General features: G+C 41.7%; 1 non-coding gene across 1 annotated transcript; it reads right to left on the bottom strand.

Moving 5' to 3' along the window:
• Nucleotides 1-11843: 11843 nt before the first annotated feature.
• Nucleotides 11844-11915, bottom strand: trnat-cgu (transfer RNA threonine (anticodon CGU)). The gene has a single exon. It is a non-coding gene; the product is annotated as a tRNA-Thr (tRNA).
• Nucleotides 11916-17607: the final 5692 nt, after the last annotated feature.

Raw genomic sequence — 17607 nt, 5'->3', positions numbered from 1 at the left:
AAATTAAGTACCTAAGTCAATGTCCAAGAAAACCATTTTCACGTGAGGAATTGTAGCTTTAACTGGCTGTCGGGAGAATTCATTTATACTACGCAAAAATATTTTAAAACTAGATCACAGATTTGTTGGAGAATTTGACAATCCTTGACAATCTGGGTTATGTACTCAGTTTGCTTCCGCTGCGCCACTCTGCTGATTCAACACGACTGCTCTTTCTTTGCTTTCTAAAAGTGCGCCCGAGATGAAATGTCTCAACGGTAAACGCGGACGTCACTTTGAGCACTTGGTCTTTTGTAGTACAAATCATCACACGCTGCTCTACATGGGCGTGTCTTCAAGATCGTTGTGAACCAAAGCTTCCGCTTTCCGAGGCTACTGATTCTTTCGTCGTTAATTCCCAAATCTTCAATGAGAATCAGTGAAACGAAAACCAAACACATGCACACACTCGCGTCCTAGCGTGAAAGAAAAATGATGGAAGCATTTGAGAAATAGCAAGTGATTGCTACCTCCACACAGTTTATAAGGCTGAAAATGATGCAGGAAGGACAGCAAAGTTCTAAAAGCATCGGTTGAAAAGCATCTACATAAGATGACAATTTCTCATAAGTAAAATCTTCAGCTTTAAAAGATTGTCATCCATATTTTTTTGTTTTACTCTTTTTCACATAAAACGCTTTCGATAAATAAACTGTCTTGTAATGAAGGCTGCATTAGAATATGCGTATCTAGCTTTGTTCAATTAAATCGGGACATGTGCCAGTCTCAAATTGATCACTCTTTGCAGGAACACTACGGAAACCTGCAGATGTTCGTTGGGAGAAGTGACTCCTGCAAAAAGTGTAAATCGTTGAGAAAAGGACTCCTCTCGCGAATATATTTCCAATTTCTAAAGAGCCGATTTTCTCGATTTTCGCCATTTTTTATTTTTTTCCGGTTCAGATATTGATCACGTTCGAAAGATGATTTTCAAAATGGACGTGTTACCTGCAAAGTCACCGTGAAACTGTTAATGGCGAAAAGATTCATAATATTTATTTTCTTAGAATACCAATGTAATTTTTTAGCATTCTTTCAAACAATTTCTTTATAGCTAAAATAACAAATTCATTCCATTCCATCTTATATGTGTTTAATATAGTCTAAAATATTTTCATTTGTATGAAATCAAACTGAAACGTTGCCACTCTGTGGTCAACATAAGATACATATTTCCCCAGATCCTCCTCATTTGTATCTTCCTAGACACAATTCCCCAGACACACACAATTATACAGCCACACATACAATTGATGACGACTTGCCTTCATATGTGTCAAGACTGTACTAAATGTGTTACACTTTTTTGCATATAAGTAATGATATTAAAATATTTTTAGTCTGAATAATGGACAGTTTATTTACAAACCTTTTTTTCTTGGTTTCCTACAACCTATTGAGATATAGTGTGAGACAGATAGCTGTATCTACGGAAGAGTAAGCTTTTCATTTTAGAGGATGAAATAGTTTGACGTAGTTAGGAGTAATTAAAGGAATTAAAATATAGAATCTAACCACATTCACAAGAAGTAAGAAGTAGAAGAAGAAAATGGCAGTTTGTTGAAATTAATTTACTAGGTGAAACACATACTGTAAGTAATTACTAAAATACTGTTTTCTTGTTCCCAGGAAAACTCCTCTGTGATGAGCTGCAGTCTGAATATGATGATGTGGAGAACAATGAGAATTATCCCATCTCAGGTGAGGGCTGTGGAAGCCAGGGGAGCTCACAGTGGGCGTGGGAGGTTCAGCAGGTCTTCAGATAGTTCACAGGGAACCATTCCAAAGTCAACTAGACCCAGGACCAGACCTTAACTGTGATTCAGCTGCCAGGGGGTCTTCAGGGTTTAATCCCAGCACATTGAGAAAGAGGGTTTCTTACAGTGGGTCTGACTCAGTCTCTGGAGTCCCCTCTGGAATCCCTGCTGAGAAACAATACATTTCTGAATAAACATCTATTATTCTATTAGTGTTTCCTATTCATATATTCTGTTTTCTATAGAGTTTATAACAGAAGTTTGGAAGAAAGATTTTATCCTAATCTCACTTGTTGTTCTTCTAAATTTAAATGTACCTATTGGGATGTTTTCACAATTAAACAATTACACAAATACAGCAGGGAATACCTGAGCATTTGAAAACCCTGGTAGGCATGTGTAACAATACTTATACTCATCCAAAATAGGGGATTAAACACAACAAATGTGTCATCATGGATAAAGTCAGAGAGCTCTCTGAAGAGTGCATATGAGGTTATTCACCAATCTCCCCTCAGAAGTGCCAGATGCTAACAGTCTATTATAGGAGGTGTTCCGTAAGTGTAATCCCTGACAAGGGAGGATTTACAAAATATTACATGGATGTAAATAAATATGATTTCTACTGGACTTTATGTACAGTACTATAGAAATTACAATATAACATTTTTAGATGTTTTTAAGCGAGACACATGATCTAAGACATACATCTGTTTTTGATGATTCTGTTTCTGTTTCATGGGGGATATGAAAAAATCTGGAGGGCACATATTCTGTATTTTTTAATTTTCTATTCTTGCCATGACATACTTCTGGGACTTTTTACATTAAGGGCTACTAGGTCTGAAGCAATGTACCCAGATATCAGAAGCTAGTTACTAGTGATTTTTTGGAATAAACTTTTGTATTCCAAAATGTGTACACTCTAAACAAAAGGCGAACATAGCTATAATTTCCTATATATCCTTTCAGTAAATAATTAATAATTATTAAATTCTAGTATTGACTTCTTTCACTAACATTTTCACATAATGGCAAGAATGCCCATTGCAAGTTTCTCAGTGTTGATTGTGCCACATGTATTTTGTCTCTTGACAGATGCTTCACACAATTTATATCTTTTCCACAACCTTGTTTCTTTGAGTAATGAGATCTTGAGGGTCTGTTTCTGTATGAAATACTCTGTTTTCTGTACCCTGTTCACCTCTTCTGCTGACTGTGTGTCTCTGGCAGGTGTCTCTGCCATTTCTCCTGAAGTGCAGAGTCTCCTGGCCACACAGTCCATTGAAGATGGATGTGACTATGATGATGTCGGAGTCTCCTGACCACACTACCCTCTGAAAAAGGATCTTAGTATGATTATGTCAGAGCACTGTGCAGCTTTGTAGAGGATTCGTCCTGAAGTCAGATTAGAGTTTTTAACTGAGCAATACCATTATGATATGCCTTGTGTTTCTGAGTCATCCCTGTTAAAATACTGTTATATTTCCCTTAATGTATGTAGTTCTGTAGGTTATGAGGTGTTTGATTTCAGATTATCCAGTAACTGTACAGCTGAAAACCTGTACAGTACCCACACAGTCACTGTCCTAGTGAGACCTTGTTACTGTGTCTCCTGCTGTGTCTCTCAGGCTGTAAGACTGACCTGCACTTTTATACCTTTACATTGAGAGACACTGCACTACAACAGAAGGTCTATATGTCCTGCAATTCTGAGATAAGAACTGAATTGTGATTGTTGTTTCCCATTGTCTACTGATTACAGATGTGTGTCATTATCAGAACAAGTAGATACAACATTAATTAATGATCAGTTAATCTGGCCTGATTTCATGTCACTGCCACTTACAGAGTGCTACATATGGAAAATAATCTGCATACATTATAATTGGATCTGTATATTTAGATGCATAAAAGCATCTCACACACAGAAAAATGAAGAAAATAACTCTTACCACCATTCAACCCAGGACACAGCAGCGAGGCTCAAATTTTAGACTTTTCAATCTGAACTGATGACCCTTCCTTTCTAATGAGCTTTTCAAAGACTGAATGTAACCTACTGTATATGTTGCTGTTTTTTGTGCTGAATGATTTTTTTTTTAAATCTTAATTACTCGGATAAGACAATAAGACTAGTGTTGATAAGATGATTGTTGAGCAGGCATCTGAACACACAGAATGAAAGTTTCATTCCTGCTCAGTGGCTTTTCTGGTTCTCCTTTTAGTTTAATTTAGCTTTTTATATTTGCAGAGGAAATGTTTAATATGTTGTTAATCTGATTTATTTACTACACATTGAATGTACTGTATCACTTTGAATTAACCTTTTAAATAAAGCTTTACTTTTCATTGATCTGGTAAAAGTCATTTTCCTGGTCAGTAATAAAATAGTGAAAATGACAGTAGAATCTTGCACAACAATGTATCAAGCTAAGATTGTTTTCCTCTCTAGCAATTTAGAATTATGTTTTAGAGTAGTACTGCTGTGAGCTTTTGAAAGGACGTACATTGTGTTTCCACATCATACTTCCTGATACAAATAATGTTTCCATGATGATAGAACTTCACAGATCCAGCAGCTTGGTAAATAAGTATAATAATACTGTAGCCAGATGATGAATATCAAGGTATTGAGTGCTCAGTGTGTAACGAACAGTTCTTTCCGGACCCTATGCGGACGACACAATCTGAAGAAGTGGGGGAACACTAGGGAAACGTCATGCAGGAATACGGGGCTGAAGACAGGGGGGCGTGTCCAAGGTGCGCTGGTGCACGGGGGAGGTGTGGCCGAGGCGAACAATCCAAAAGAGTAGTCCTTAGGGAATATCCAAAACACAAGGGTAAGTCCAAAACCAGGAGATCCATCAGAACAAAGAATTAAAAACCACGAAGGCCGGGTCGGAACCGGCGGACGGGGAACAGGAACGGGAACAGAGGTTAAAACCTTAACGGGACCAGGCGCTTCCAGGTCCCGGACTCGCACGATATGGAAATCAGATGCAGAGCCCGGATGAGCGTCAGCGCCTGGCTTTTAAGGTGGGCTGGGAATGGGAAACAGGTGCAGAGAATAAAGTCTTGAGTGAAAGGGCTGGAGCACCCTTAAGGAGGGGGGACTATAATCGTGACACAGTGCTTCGGGTTTAACTTCCCTGGCTGAGGAAAGCATAGTGCTGGTAAGAGATCAGTGTCTTCACATCCCCTCCCCAGGGAGAAAATCCTGCAGCAGTGGTGTTGCAGTGGAGGGAGGGGATAGAAAAGAGGTGCCCAGCACCCTCTGTAGCCAGAGAGCTGTTATTAGCAGGGAAGCAGAAGTACGAGGTTAGAATTTGACCTCCACCTAAACTTATCTGAATAACATTATATACAGATGCAGCCACTCAGAACACACAGTTTTTCTTCCAGTAAAAGTTGTGCGGTGCCTTATGCAATTCACTGGCCAAAGACGATCAATAGGTTGCACTTAAATGTTAGTGAAACATTTACTTCATTTATTCTGTTTCTCTACTGTGCATGTTTGAATCTACTTAATATTGAATATTAATATGGAATTTTACAACTAAGGCTAAATTTTGGTAGCTGAAAATAAAAACAGAAGTACTATTTAGCACAATTTTGTTTTGATTTGAACCAATGTTTGCATCTCAATAATCCATTCATCCTTGAAAGAAGCAAAGACAGATGTGTTTTGAATCTCACAATGATCCTGTTCTCCATCCAATAGAAAGGTTTAATGTGATCCCACTAGAAAAAAAGTCAATTTCCATCTGAAATGATGTCCCTTCAAACAATTTGTAATATCTCTAGAAGTTTATACAGTAGAAGCCTGGTTAATTGCTTAAATTTAAACAAATCAGGACTATGGGAATGAGATTTGATTTTGAACTGGGATTTAAATAAATAGGAACACTGCACTCCATTGTGCTTTTTGTATGACAAAAGGTGGGATTCCTGTGTTTTTGATAACTCAGTTGTTAGAGCGGAGGAATATAGTGGGAACAGTGAGGAATCCTTCGGTCTCTGGTTTGAATCTGGCTGGAAGAAAGGTGTTTTTTATTTTCTTTAATCAAAAAGTGAAAATTTGTCATTCACTTAGACGTCCAACGAAAGCTGAGTGAAAGGTGAAGAGCCTCCTGTTCTGAATTCTCCTCACGTTTTCTGGGCTTGTAGACTCCTCACTCTTCCTAAAAGTGCTGCAGATACAGGTAGTTGTCGGGAGTTCAGTTCAGTGGTAGAGCACATGCCACTCATGTATGAGGCTGTTTCCATTCAGCGGGGTCATCATCCTAGATTTCTTCCTAAACGCGATATCTTTCCTTACTCGTGTGGCTTCCCTCGTGTGTGAATTTCAGCGCGACACATACACATTTATCTGTTTTATAGAGATTCTATTTTAAATCAGTTAAAACGAAAGAAGCACTAATTAAATACATGTTGAAAACACATCTATCTAATTGACAAAAAGGGGCGATGTATTACTAGTAGTGGAGCTGAGCTCTCAGTTGTGCAGTTGATGTTGTTAAATCACTTATTATGTTTTTAAACCACTATACTAAGCACTGGCATGGTGGTGTGTGCAATCCTACCCAACCTTTCTATCGACTGTATGAGTCTCCTGTTCCATCTCCAAATCTTTCCACACATTTTGCCTGTTTCACCACCGTTATCATTAGACTATAGCCACTAATACGAGAATACTGTTCTGAAAGACTGTCTTAAATAATAATGTTGAAAAGGGTAATGATAACAGTTTCTTCATTAAGGTAACCATACATTTGCCTGTATAGTACAACTTATTATCTGTATCTGCAAATCCCCAATATTATCTCATGAGAAACAGAAGTGTAGAGTCAAATCAAATTAAATAATACAACAAATCTATTCAATTAACACCCAGATGTAACAGAACTCATTTAAGACTTACACCCCTTTAAATATGTATTTCCTTAATTTCAGTTCTCTCCACCGGGATACCTGGAAATTCACAAAAGCATAATACAGCTACTAAAGTACTAATGTTAAATTAACATTAAACTTTATTATTTAGATATCACGCTTTTATTAATAAAATATGTATTGATAAAATACCTTGTGAATAATTGTAGTGTCTGGAAAGCAATTTTAGTTAAATATAAAAATAATTTTCAAACAAGTGGTGCATCAGTTCATTACTTAATGACGATATTATTTCCACTACATTCAGGACAGTTCTAATGTAATCTATTGTTCCGCTTAGTCTGCTACTTCAGTAACATCTAATGGGCAGCAGCTGTTATTTTAGGTTTGTTGCAATTGAGAACAGGTTCAGTACAGAGCTGCTGACAAATTTCAGAGGCCAAGTTTGTTGCAACTGACCCGTTGTAGCTACCAATCAGCAACAAGGAGAAACAAACATCAGTTTTGCCTTTTTTTAAAAAAAAAGGGAAACAGAGTAGTAGTTATTGAGGTCATTTCAGGTACAATGTAAGAACTAAAGTTAACTAGTCCCAGAGTAATTCGTGGGGTCCTATTAACAGAAAAAAAATAGTTGTAACCCAAAAACACAACAAACACAAAATGAGAAGTCTTCCGGGAACCTAGGTAAATCCCTGTAGTTGTCTAACAACTATAAAAAAACAACCAAACGCAACAACTTCAAAAGAAAAAGAACATTTAAAAACAAATCTGGGGAACAACAAAAACAGAATCTAATGCAAGAGCTTTATTAAGTCTTCAGTGCTCCACTCACCTCAGTAGACCTCTCTCATATATTTGTGTGCAGGTCAACTGGAGGTACACATTCCATGCTGAAAGGAGAAGGAAACACAATGTTTCAGCTGTGGAGCCTTCTTTGATTGTGACTCGAAATAAACCTTTACCTTTACTTGTTCGTTTGATGTTAATTTATCTCCATCAAATACCTAAGAGTATCTAAACTCGACAGTTGCTTTCAGTAGCTGAAGACACTGCGCCAGGTGAGGCTTGAACTCACAACCTCGACATGACTCCGCTGTGCACTGCTGTATAAGTACCGCACGCTGACCGATTGCGCCACTGGAGCTGAGCAAGTTGTGCTCCTCATACAGACTGACGCTGCAGAAACACAGGGTGAAAACGGTTTCGGTTGTGGATCCATCTCCTCATGGGGAAAAGCAACAGTAAAATAGCAAGGAAAATACAAGAAAAGAAACTGAAAGAATTGTGCTAACAGCAAAGAGGGACGGAGGGAGGTGGTCGGACAAGTAAATCAACCCGGCGGATTATTTGTAGGGACATTTTTGAGTCAATCAGCACACGGATCTCTTCATGTGCCTTAAGCTGTGCAGTTTGTATTTTCGATGTCGATAGGTTTCTTCAGAAGTCCAGTAAATTGACAATAATGGAGAACTAGCTGATGCACCCCGTCGTGAAGACCCTCTATAAGGTGATTGCATGTTTCATTTTCAAGTCGCCTCCTTTACACGCAATTGCAGCCCCGAAACTGAGAGAAAGCATGAGAAATGGCTTCAATTTCAATGTGAATCGCAGTACAGGCTCGATGGCTTCACATCTTCCATCGATCACATAAAATTGCAGTAAAGCGCTCTAAATACGACTCTAAAGTACTGGGAAAGATGATTATTTTGAGCGTGCCTCCCAGGGTCTGCTACGAGGCTGAAGTTGGCTTCTTATTCGCCAGCTTCTTCTTCGCGTTTTTCGTTCCACCTTAAATGCTGCTGCTGTGATGTTATGTCGCCTTTCGCCTGTAGATGGATCTCTTCGATCAGTACTAATCCGGCTGGAATACTGTAGACATCCTCAGTGAAAGGGAATATCCAAATAAATAGCGACTGTCCAAATTATATTTTTGTATGGAATATATTTCAGAAAATCGCAAACCAATTTTGAAAACTCACCATAACACGGACTTACACTGGGAAAAGGTGATTGTACTTTCTGCTTATTGCTACGGCCTTCCCCCCCAATTATGAAAATGTCTCACAGTTCTGACACCGACGTGTGAAAGACAATGTAACAGACTATCAAAATCCTGAAGTACAAAACATTTTAATGCACCAGTTTTTTTAAATATGACCCTCTGATCTTGGCATGTCAGAATACATTGGGAAAAAGTATGGCATGAATTGCACGAATTGCAATAGCACACATTGTTGAGAATATCACTGACCTTGCCGATATTTGCAGGGGATACGAATATTTTGTACATGTTGAACTACAACACGTAAAATTTGAGCTCCTTAGTCAATATCACCGGGAATGTCCAATAATGACGAACATCAGTAGCTCCAAGGAAACTTAGACTCGCACATGGAGTTTTATCTTTGAATGGAGGGTGGGAGAATTCATTTATACTCTCGTTGCTCATTAGCTAAATTATTTTAAAAATATGACACAGATTTGTTCAAGAAACTTGTAATCGCCTTAAAGAGAGTCTTCTTGAAGATGTGCACCAGCTAGCTCTCCACTGTCAATTGACAGGACTTTAGAAGAAACTGTTCTCATACAACCAACATACAAATTACACATCTTAAGTCACATGACGAGAAATCCTTGTACTAAATAACATAAAACTGTCGCTGCAAATTATCACCAAGCTGTTTTATGTGTCTGACCACCTCTCTCCTACTTTGCAGAGAGCACAATTCTTTCTGTTTCTTCATCGCTATTTTACTGTCTCTTTCCCCCACGTGGAGATGGATCCACAGCAGAAACTTTTGGTCCGTTCCTGTTACTCTGTCCGATTGAAAGAGCTGTATTAAAGGCACTCCCATCTCTGCAGGAAAGTTATTGCTGCTCTCAACACAATATACTGCAGCCAAATGTGATAGCGATACTGTCACTGCCTGTGGGCCACGTGTTCCTGCTGTCAGCCTATTATGTCATGTCCATCCACACCCAGAAACATTACTGCTGTAGCACAAGAGTTATACAGGCGCAGTCAATAGAGCATGAATCTCTTAATCTCAGAACTGTGGGTTCAGCCCCCACATTGGGTCCCTCTGTGTCAATTTGATCCCCCCAATCCTCCTAGCAGGACCTGATGGCGTAACAGTGATACCCAGTGCCTTATATGACCTTTGCGTAATTCAGCTTTCTTTCCACTTGATTCAGATTTTGATCTGAAATCATCGGCCAAACAAGAGTTTGTCTAAACAGAGGGAGATCTGCTCACAAGCAAGTATTAAACACTTCAGCATTTACTGTTCGAATACCACACTTTGTCAAAACACTGCCGCTTCTTAAGCTAATAAGTAATGGTTTTTGAGCACGCATTGTATTGTTAATGCTTATATTAAAAAAGCATAAATTCACATAATGGAATTTGGACTGAACAAAGTAGTCCAGCCCCTTTACAACATTACATACCCACTGATTAAAGCTTAAAACTACAGCAGCAGGAGTAACAATAATGGCAACAACATGTTTGGAGTTCGGCATTTCATTTATTCTGCGGAAACATCGTATCGGAATGAACTGCCCGAGATAAAAGAGCAATTGCGGCTTCAGATCGTTTTTACAGAGCATTACGTTGTTCTGTTCATACTGACTATACGCTTTAAATTTGTCATTTACTGCAAGCGTTGCTTTTCCAGGCTTTTCGGAAATTCCTCGCATTTGAGCCAGCACTAAAATATTTCATTCCCGTCGCTGAATACATCGTGGAAACGGTATTTGCAACGGAATGCTGTCACACATGAAACCTTTTTGTTATTCGGTTCTGAAGTTTGAAAATGAAAATAAAACGGGGGTCACTTCATAGGCTTGAAAGAAGTCCAAGCAGCATAAAAACCCGCGAATTCTCACAAAGGCTGCACCTTTCTTCTGCTGCTTTTATAAATCAGCCTTAAACATTTGAATGCATACCTTACTGCTGCTAATCACATTCACGTGTTTACGAAGCTTTTTTCTGTCAGTTATGTTTTTGCTAAGTAGTTTCTCCGTTTTCCTCGTACTGTGATTGTCAGCGAGCACAACAAGACTGAAACAGTGTAAAGGCAGGTAAAAAAGACAGGGTAAAACGCCTGACTGTCGGGAGTGGGATTTGAACCCGTGCCTCTATTTGGAGAGCGAAACACAAAGCTTAAAAGACACGAATCTGTGAATTTGCTGTTTTAAAACGCTCGACTATCCTGAAGAAATGGGTGCTGATTGCACCAGTTGCATCCGATTTTCCGTAACTTTAGGACGATTGATACGACTGGACGAACAAAATTTGTGGCGTTTAGCATGACATGGAAAACGGTACCGGAGCATTCGGGTCCGGACTACCAGACTCAGAAACAGTTTTTACCCCCGCACTATCAAACTATTAAACTCCCAGCCTCTCTCACTCTCACCTATGATCTGAACCTCACAGTGCCTTCTTTCTTACCAAAAACCCAAACACACATTGAAAATCTACCTCTACCATACATGTCAAAAGCTCACTCCCCATAATTTCTATCCCTTTATTTCATTCTTTTGATACATGTTTTTGCACATAACCTGTTACCTTTTTGTTGTTTTGCACACTGCCTGTTGTTGTTTTTTGCACATCGGCTGTTGTCTCTGTCTTTCTTTTGTAATACAATTGTATTGTTGTTGTGTTGTTGTGTTTTTTTCTTTGTACTACTTATGTCCGAGAGCTAGCTAAATAGCATTTCGTTATACCATATACCTGTGTATAAGTATAATGACAATAAACTTGAACTTGAACTTGACATAGTCTTGCAGGCAGTATATTATTTTATCGTTTACTCGTTTAAAAAAACACGGTCTTCTCGTTCCTAAGTCAGATTTTTAGTGCTTTCGAACGTTACTTCTAACCTGGACTGACAGCTCACCCGATCTGTTTGTGATCAGACCATGGAGTGCGGGGCTGTACCAAGCGCACGTTCCTTCCCAATGCTGAGGTGATCATTCGGAAGATGGGTGTGAAGAGAAACAAGCTTTGTCGACTAAAAAACAAGGCAGGTTATGCAAGAATACTAATCACTGGCGACAGTTACGTTCTCTTACTATTGAGACTCCTACATTGCGAGTTTTTTGAAGACTTTGAAACTAAAGGAAAGCAGTGACAAATGAAACAGGCACAGGTGGGGTTTGAGCCCACGATCTTCGGTTTACGAGACAGATGCCTTACCACTTGGCCACCGCGCCTTCAAACAAACATGGGAATAATGTTGTTCAAATTATTTTTTTTCTGAATCTGGTTTACATCGCCTGGAGGCAGCAACAACAATAAAAGGGATACTTAACAAGGAGCTACGCAGTAGCAGTGCGACTCCAACAGATGCTCCTGAAGAGACTGGAGGTTTAAGCCAGCTCCTTAGAGCGCTCGGCCGCGTTACTCTCAACAGCGGCTCTTCAGCTCTTGTTGTTTGACCTAGTGGTTTTATAAGATAGATAGATAGATAGATACTTTATTGATCCCGTGAGGGAAATTGCAGTGCAACAGCAGCTTAACACACACAACACAGCCACAGTGTAACGAATTATATAATAATAGTACAATACATACAATACAATACAAGAGTTACTCACAGTCCGGACGCACAAGAACAAACTAGAACAGAACAGTACACAGAAAATCGTATCACACTCATATCACACATATGAATATAAATATAGATGTAACTATAGATATAAATATAAATGTATTGCACAGGTCCCTGGCATATATTGCACAAAAAGTGGTTGTAAACGGGAAAAAGAAAAAGAAAAAGAAAGAGAACAGATATAGCAGTAGATGTGTAGATGCGTTTAGTCCAGAAACAGGTCACTGTCGATGTTGCCTCTGCCAAGACGCAAGGTGGATGCGTTGTACAGTCTTATGGCAGACGGCAAGAATGACCTCCTGTAGCGCTCCCTGTCGCACCGTGGATGAATCAGTCTATTGCTGAACGTGCTCTTCATTCCTGCCAGCCTGTCAAAGAGGGGATGGGAGAAGTTGTCCATGATGGCCTCTAGTTTGGACCTCATTCTCCTCTCAGCCACTACCTCCAAGGAGTCCAGGTCAAACCCAATGACAGAGCTTGCTCTCCTGATGAGCTTGTTCAGCCTTTTGGAATCTACTGCTCTAATCCCAGAGCCCCAGCACACCACTGCGTAGAAAATGGCACTCGCTACCACCGACTGATAGAACATGTGTAGCATCTTACTACACACATTGAAGGACCTGAGCCTCCTCAAGAAGTAGAGTCGGCTCTGTCCCTTCTTATAGATGGCCTCGATGTTCTTAGACCATTCCAGTCTATCGTCGATGTGCACTCCCAGGTACTTGTACGAGTCCACCATCTCCACGCCACTCCCATGGATGTAGACAGGAGTAGGTTTGACCTTTTTCCTCCTGAAATCTACCACCAGTTCCTTTGTCTTCGTCACATTCAGTTCCAAGTGGTTCACCCCACACCACTCCACAAAGCTGCTGACCAGTCCTCTGTACTCCTCCTCCTGCTCACCCTTGATACATCCCACAATTGCAGAGTCATCTGAGAACTTCTGCAGGTGGCATGACTTTGAGTTGTACTAAAAGTCCGAAGTATAGAGGGTGAAGAGGAATGGAGAAAGAACTGTCCCTTGAGGTGCCCCTGTGTTACTCACTACCTGTTCAGACACACAGTTCTGAAGTCTCACAGACTGTGGTCTGCCTGTCAGGTAGTCAGTGATCCACGAGGTCGTGGAGGCATCGACTTGCATCTCCTCCAGCTTCCTCCTTAGAAGTAAGGGCTGGATGGTATTGAAGGCACTGGAGAAGTCGAAAAACATGATCCTTACAGTGTTGCCAGCCCTGTCCAGGTGTGAGTAGGCCCTTTGCAGCATGTAGATGATCGCATCCTCCACACCAACACTGGGCTGGTAGGCAAACTGTAGGGTGTCCAGTGATGAGCTGACCAGGGGTCTCAGGTGGGATAAGACCAGCCTCTCCAGTGTCTTCATGATGTGAGAAGTCAGTGCAACTGGTCTGTAGTCGTTGAGGACAGAGGGGCGCCCTTTCTTTGGTACCGGGACCAGGCATGATGTCTTCCAGAGCACCGGGACTCTTTCCAAGCGCAGGCTCAGGTTGAACAGTCGCTGGAGCACTCCGCTCAGCTGATCAGCACAGGCCCTCAGAACTCTGGGGCAGATGTTATCTGGTCCTGTGGCCTTACCCTCGTGCAGCCTCTTCAGCTCCTTCTTCACCTGGTCAGCTGTGATGGTCAGCCTGGCCTGGGGGATGGTGCTCATACTGCTTTCAGTGCTGCAGGTGTTAATGGCGGAGGTGTTGGAGAGTGGCAGCTGTGGGGGATGGGTGGGTGAGTAGCCGTCGGGGGTTGTGGCTGTAGGCGGCCATGTTTGTGGGGGGATGGAGGAGGTATTGGGCAGTCGCAGCTGTGAAGGGTTAGGGAGCGTGTGGCAGTGGGGGGATGGGTGTTGCGCCACAGAGGACCCAGAATCAAACCTGTTAAAGAACTGGTTCAACTCGTTGGCCATCTCCAGGTTCCCTTCTGTTGCACCCCCAGCCTGTTTGAAGCCAGTGATCTCTCTCATGCTGCTCCATACATCTCTCACCCTATTCCTTTGCAGCTTGTCCTCTATCTTCTTTCTGTATGCGTCCTTGCTCTCTCTTAACTTCTGCTTTAGCTCCCTCTGTACACGCTTGACCTCTTCCTTATCTCCCCTCCTAAAGGCTCTCTTCTTGTCATTCAGAAGAGCCTTCAGGTCGCTGGTGATCCAGGGTTTGTTATTGGAAAAGCAGTGTACGTCTTTGGTGGGGATGGTGTTATCTACGCAGAAGTTAATATAGTCAGTGACACAGTCCACCATACTGTCTATGTCGTCCCCATGTGGTTCGCACAGCACATCCCAGTCGGTGGCCTCCAAAGCACCACGTAGATCCTCCATAGCCTCCTGAGACCATCTCCTCACAGTCCTCATGGTCACAGGTTGGCGCTGGACAATAGGCGTGTACAGTGGTGTAAGCAAGACAAGGTTGTGATCTGATCTGCCAAGGGGGGGAAGGGCTGTGGAACTATATGCATCCTTAGCATTGGCATATAATAAGTCCAGTGTTTTGTTTTCTCTGGTCGGGCACTTAACAAACTGGTGGAAAGTAGGCAGAGTGGTGGAAATAGATACGTGGTTAAAGTCCCCTGAAATAGCTATAAAAGCGCTTGGGTGCTTTGTTTGTAGCCTGGCTGTGACTGTGTTTATGACGTCACACGCTACCTCTGCATTTGCCGTAGGTGGAATGTAAACAACAACAAAGATGGCGCATGTAAACTCCCGCGGCAGATAGTACGGACGCAGTCCTACGGCTACCAGTTCGATGTCCGGGTTGCAGACGCGCTCCTTAACATGAGTATGTCCAGGATTACACCATCTGTTGTTTACAAGCACCGCGAGCCCCCCTCCTTTCCTCTTACCGCTCTCGGTGTTTCTGTCCGCCCGCACCGTCTGAAAGCCGCCGATGGTAACGTTCGAGTCCGGAATAAGTTCCTGCAGCCACGTCTCGGTGAAACACATGATACTGCATTCACGATACTCCCTCTGGCTTCTCACCAATGCTCCCAGTTCGTCCATCTTGTTCACTAAGGACCTCACATTTCCCATGATGATCGAAGGAAGGTAGGGTTTAAATCTCCTTCTCTTCGCCTTTCGCGTCGCACCAGCCCTACAGCCTCGGCTTCTCCTCCTCAGCTCCTCCGGCACCGATGGCTTCTCTCCAGTGAGTAGAGCCGGACGCGCTAGCGCGATCAGCTGGTCCCGCGTGTAGACAATGCTTCTGTGGCTATCAGCATTGCAACTCGATAGCCACAGAGGTCCAAGTATCAGAAAAAACAAGAAAAAGTTTCTCAGCTTCCTAGTATCCATCATGTTGTGATCGCAAATCTAGTTGCCGGCAAAGGTATGAAGAAAAAACACTAACACACTAGCATTAACTAACTGAAAGAAACAAAAAGACAACAAAAAGACACAGAGCTGCTGTAGCAGGCTGCCACTAACACGGCGCCATCTTGGAACTTATAACGCGTGGAAACGACCGCAACTTCGTTTTCTGAGATGCTTTCTCTCACGTGGTGAAATCTCGACCTCTTTGGCATCTCTGGCTATAGTTCTTCAGTAGAGCAGGCTTTCACACCTCTGCTTATAGTGCCCTTGAAGTCATTTTATTTTTACAGGAAGACGCATTCCCTAACGATCTCTCCTGTTTTAGAAATGCTTCATAAGTCGTGTTTGATTCAACGGACAAACAGTATACTAATTGTACAATGCAGATCTACGCGGCATTCGTACTGGATTTGACTGGGATTCTGAAATACTTCTTGCAAAGGTATTCAGACTTTCTAGAACCTATATTACAACCACAGACCTGAAACTCCCTAGCTTCCAATCTCTGATGTTGCTGTCCTTAAACTCGGACGTGATGTTCTGCAGACGTGTGCATAATGTCCTGTTTTCTTACAGTGTAGACATTTTGCTGTTCACGCTCCGCATTCATCTGCTTTGTGCGTTGTTAGTCCGCACCTGTAACATGTAATGTCAGCCGTCCCCTGTTCTTCTATATCTCTAGCATGACTGCGTCCTGCTGCTCGGCTTTTGTTTGTAAAGTTTGAGCGAGCGCCCCGTTCAGTGTCACTTTGTCACTGTGGTCAGAAAGCATTCTTGATTCTGCTTGAGCTGCTTCATGAATTCTAGCGACTTTAAGAGCTCTTTCTAAAGTCAGCCCTTCCTCCTGCAGCTCCGAGGTTCAGTAGAAGCGGTGGAAAAAGCTGGGCATAAGCAAAGCTTCTCGGCGCGGTTGCCATATCTTCCATGGCGCAAGCTAAACGAAAAGTGCGAAAATTCAGAAGCTCGTTTCTACCAGCAAGAGAACTAAAATCTGCAGTGTTCTGCTCGCTTTGAGTCCGTCAAGCACTCATCTCTCGTCGCCATAAATGTTGTGTATCTTAATAAAGAGACGTTTTTATATTATTTTAACTATTTTATTAACTACACAGATCACGCCCTTACACCTTATATTCCCGCCTTCTACTCTCTCGTTCTGTTGTCTCACGATGTCTACTCACAATACTACATTTAGCATGACTTCTTGTTGCAGTTGAGCTCAAAGCTGGAGATGATCTCCATATTCTACCGCAGTAACTAGTCCGAAACGTAGTATACAGTACACACTTTTTAAGTAAAGTCAGGTTGTTAAAAAATTAAACCAGCGCCCTGTCACAGAAACGTACCCCAGTCTCCCGCACAACAAGCGGGGGTACTCAGCACTATACTAACGAGGAGCGCTTGTCTGCAGCTGAGCGTCAGCTCTGTTTACTGTCAGCAGTCATTTCCTCATTTCCAAAGACTTTTTCACCTGCTCTCAGCTTTTAAAGACGATCATAAACGCTCAAGAAGTAATTCATGTCAGTTTGAAGTCTGTTTCTGTTGTCTCAGCTCTTGATAAAGAAAAGCCGTGCGTGGGAGACTCCCTCTCTGAAGAAGTTTGCCGTCACCCTGCGAGGGAGAAGAGCCATCAATCACCGAGGCAACCACTGAGACAGTTAACATTGAACACGTGAAAACGAGATGTTGTGATTTTTTTCCCCGCTTAAGGCTTCTATCGTTTCTACTCTAACGAGAAAGACCTCTTTATTAGAAGTGAGATTTTAACAAACGTCTCCAGGGGTAACTGCGATCTGAACGCAATGCCTTAGACCACCAGCCATCTTGCCTGTGGTACTTATAATGAAGTATATATTTTATTTCTACTCGTTGATAAGAAAAGTGAAATCATGTAATTAGGGATATGTCCTTTTTTCATGGGGAAAACTAGCCCGAGCAAATGTAAAGTTTAGAGCAGCGCTCAATAAAAATGATCAGAACCCGA

This window comes from Atractosteus spatula, chromosome 10 (assembly GCF_055471065.1).
Source record: "Atractosteus spatula isolate fAtrSpa1 chromosome 10, fAtrSpa1.hap1, whole genome shotgun sequence".
Lineage (NCBI taxonomy): Eukaryota > Metazoa > Chordata > Actinopteri > Semionotiformes > Lepisosteidae > Atractosteus > Atractosteus spatula.
This window is presented reverse-complemented; position numbering and strand designations above follow the sequence as displayed.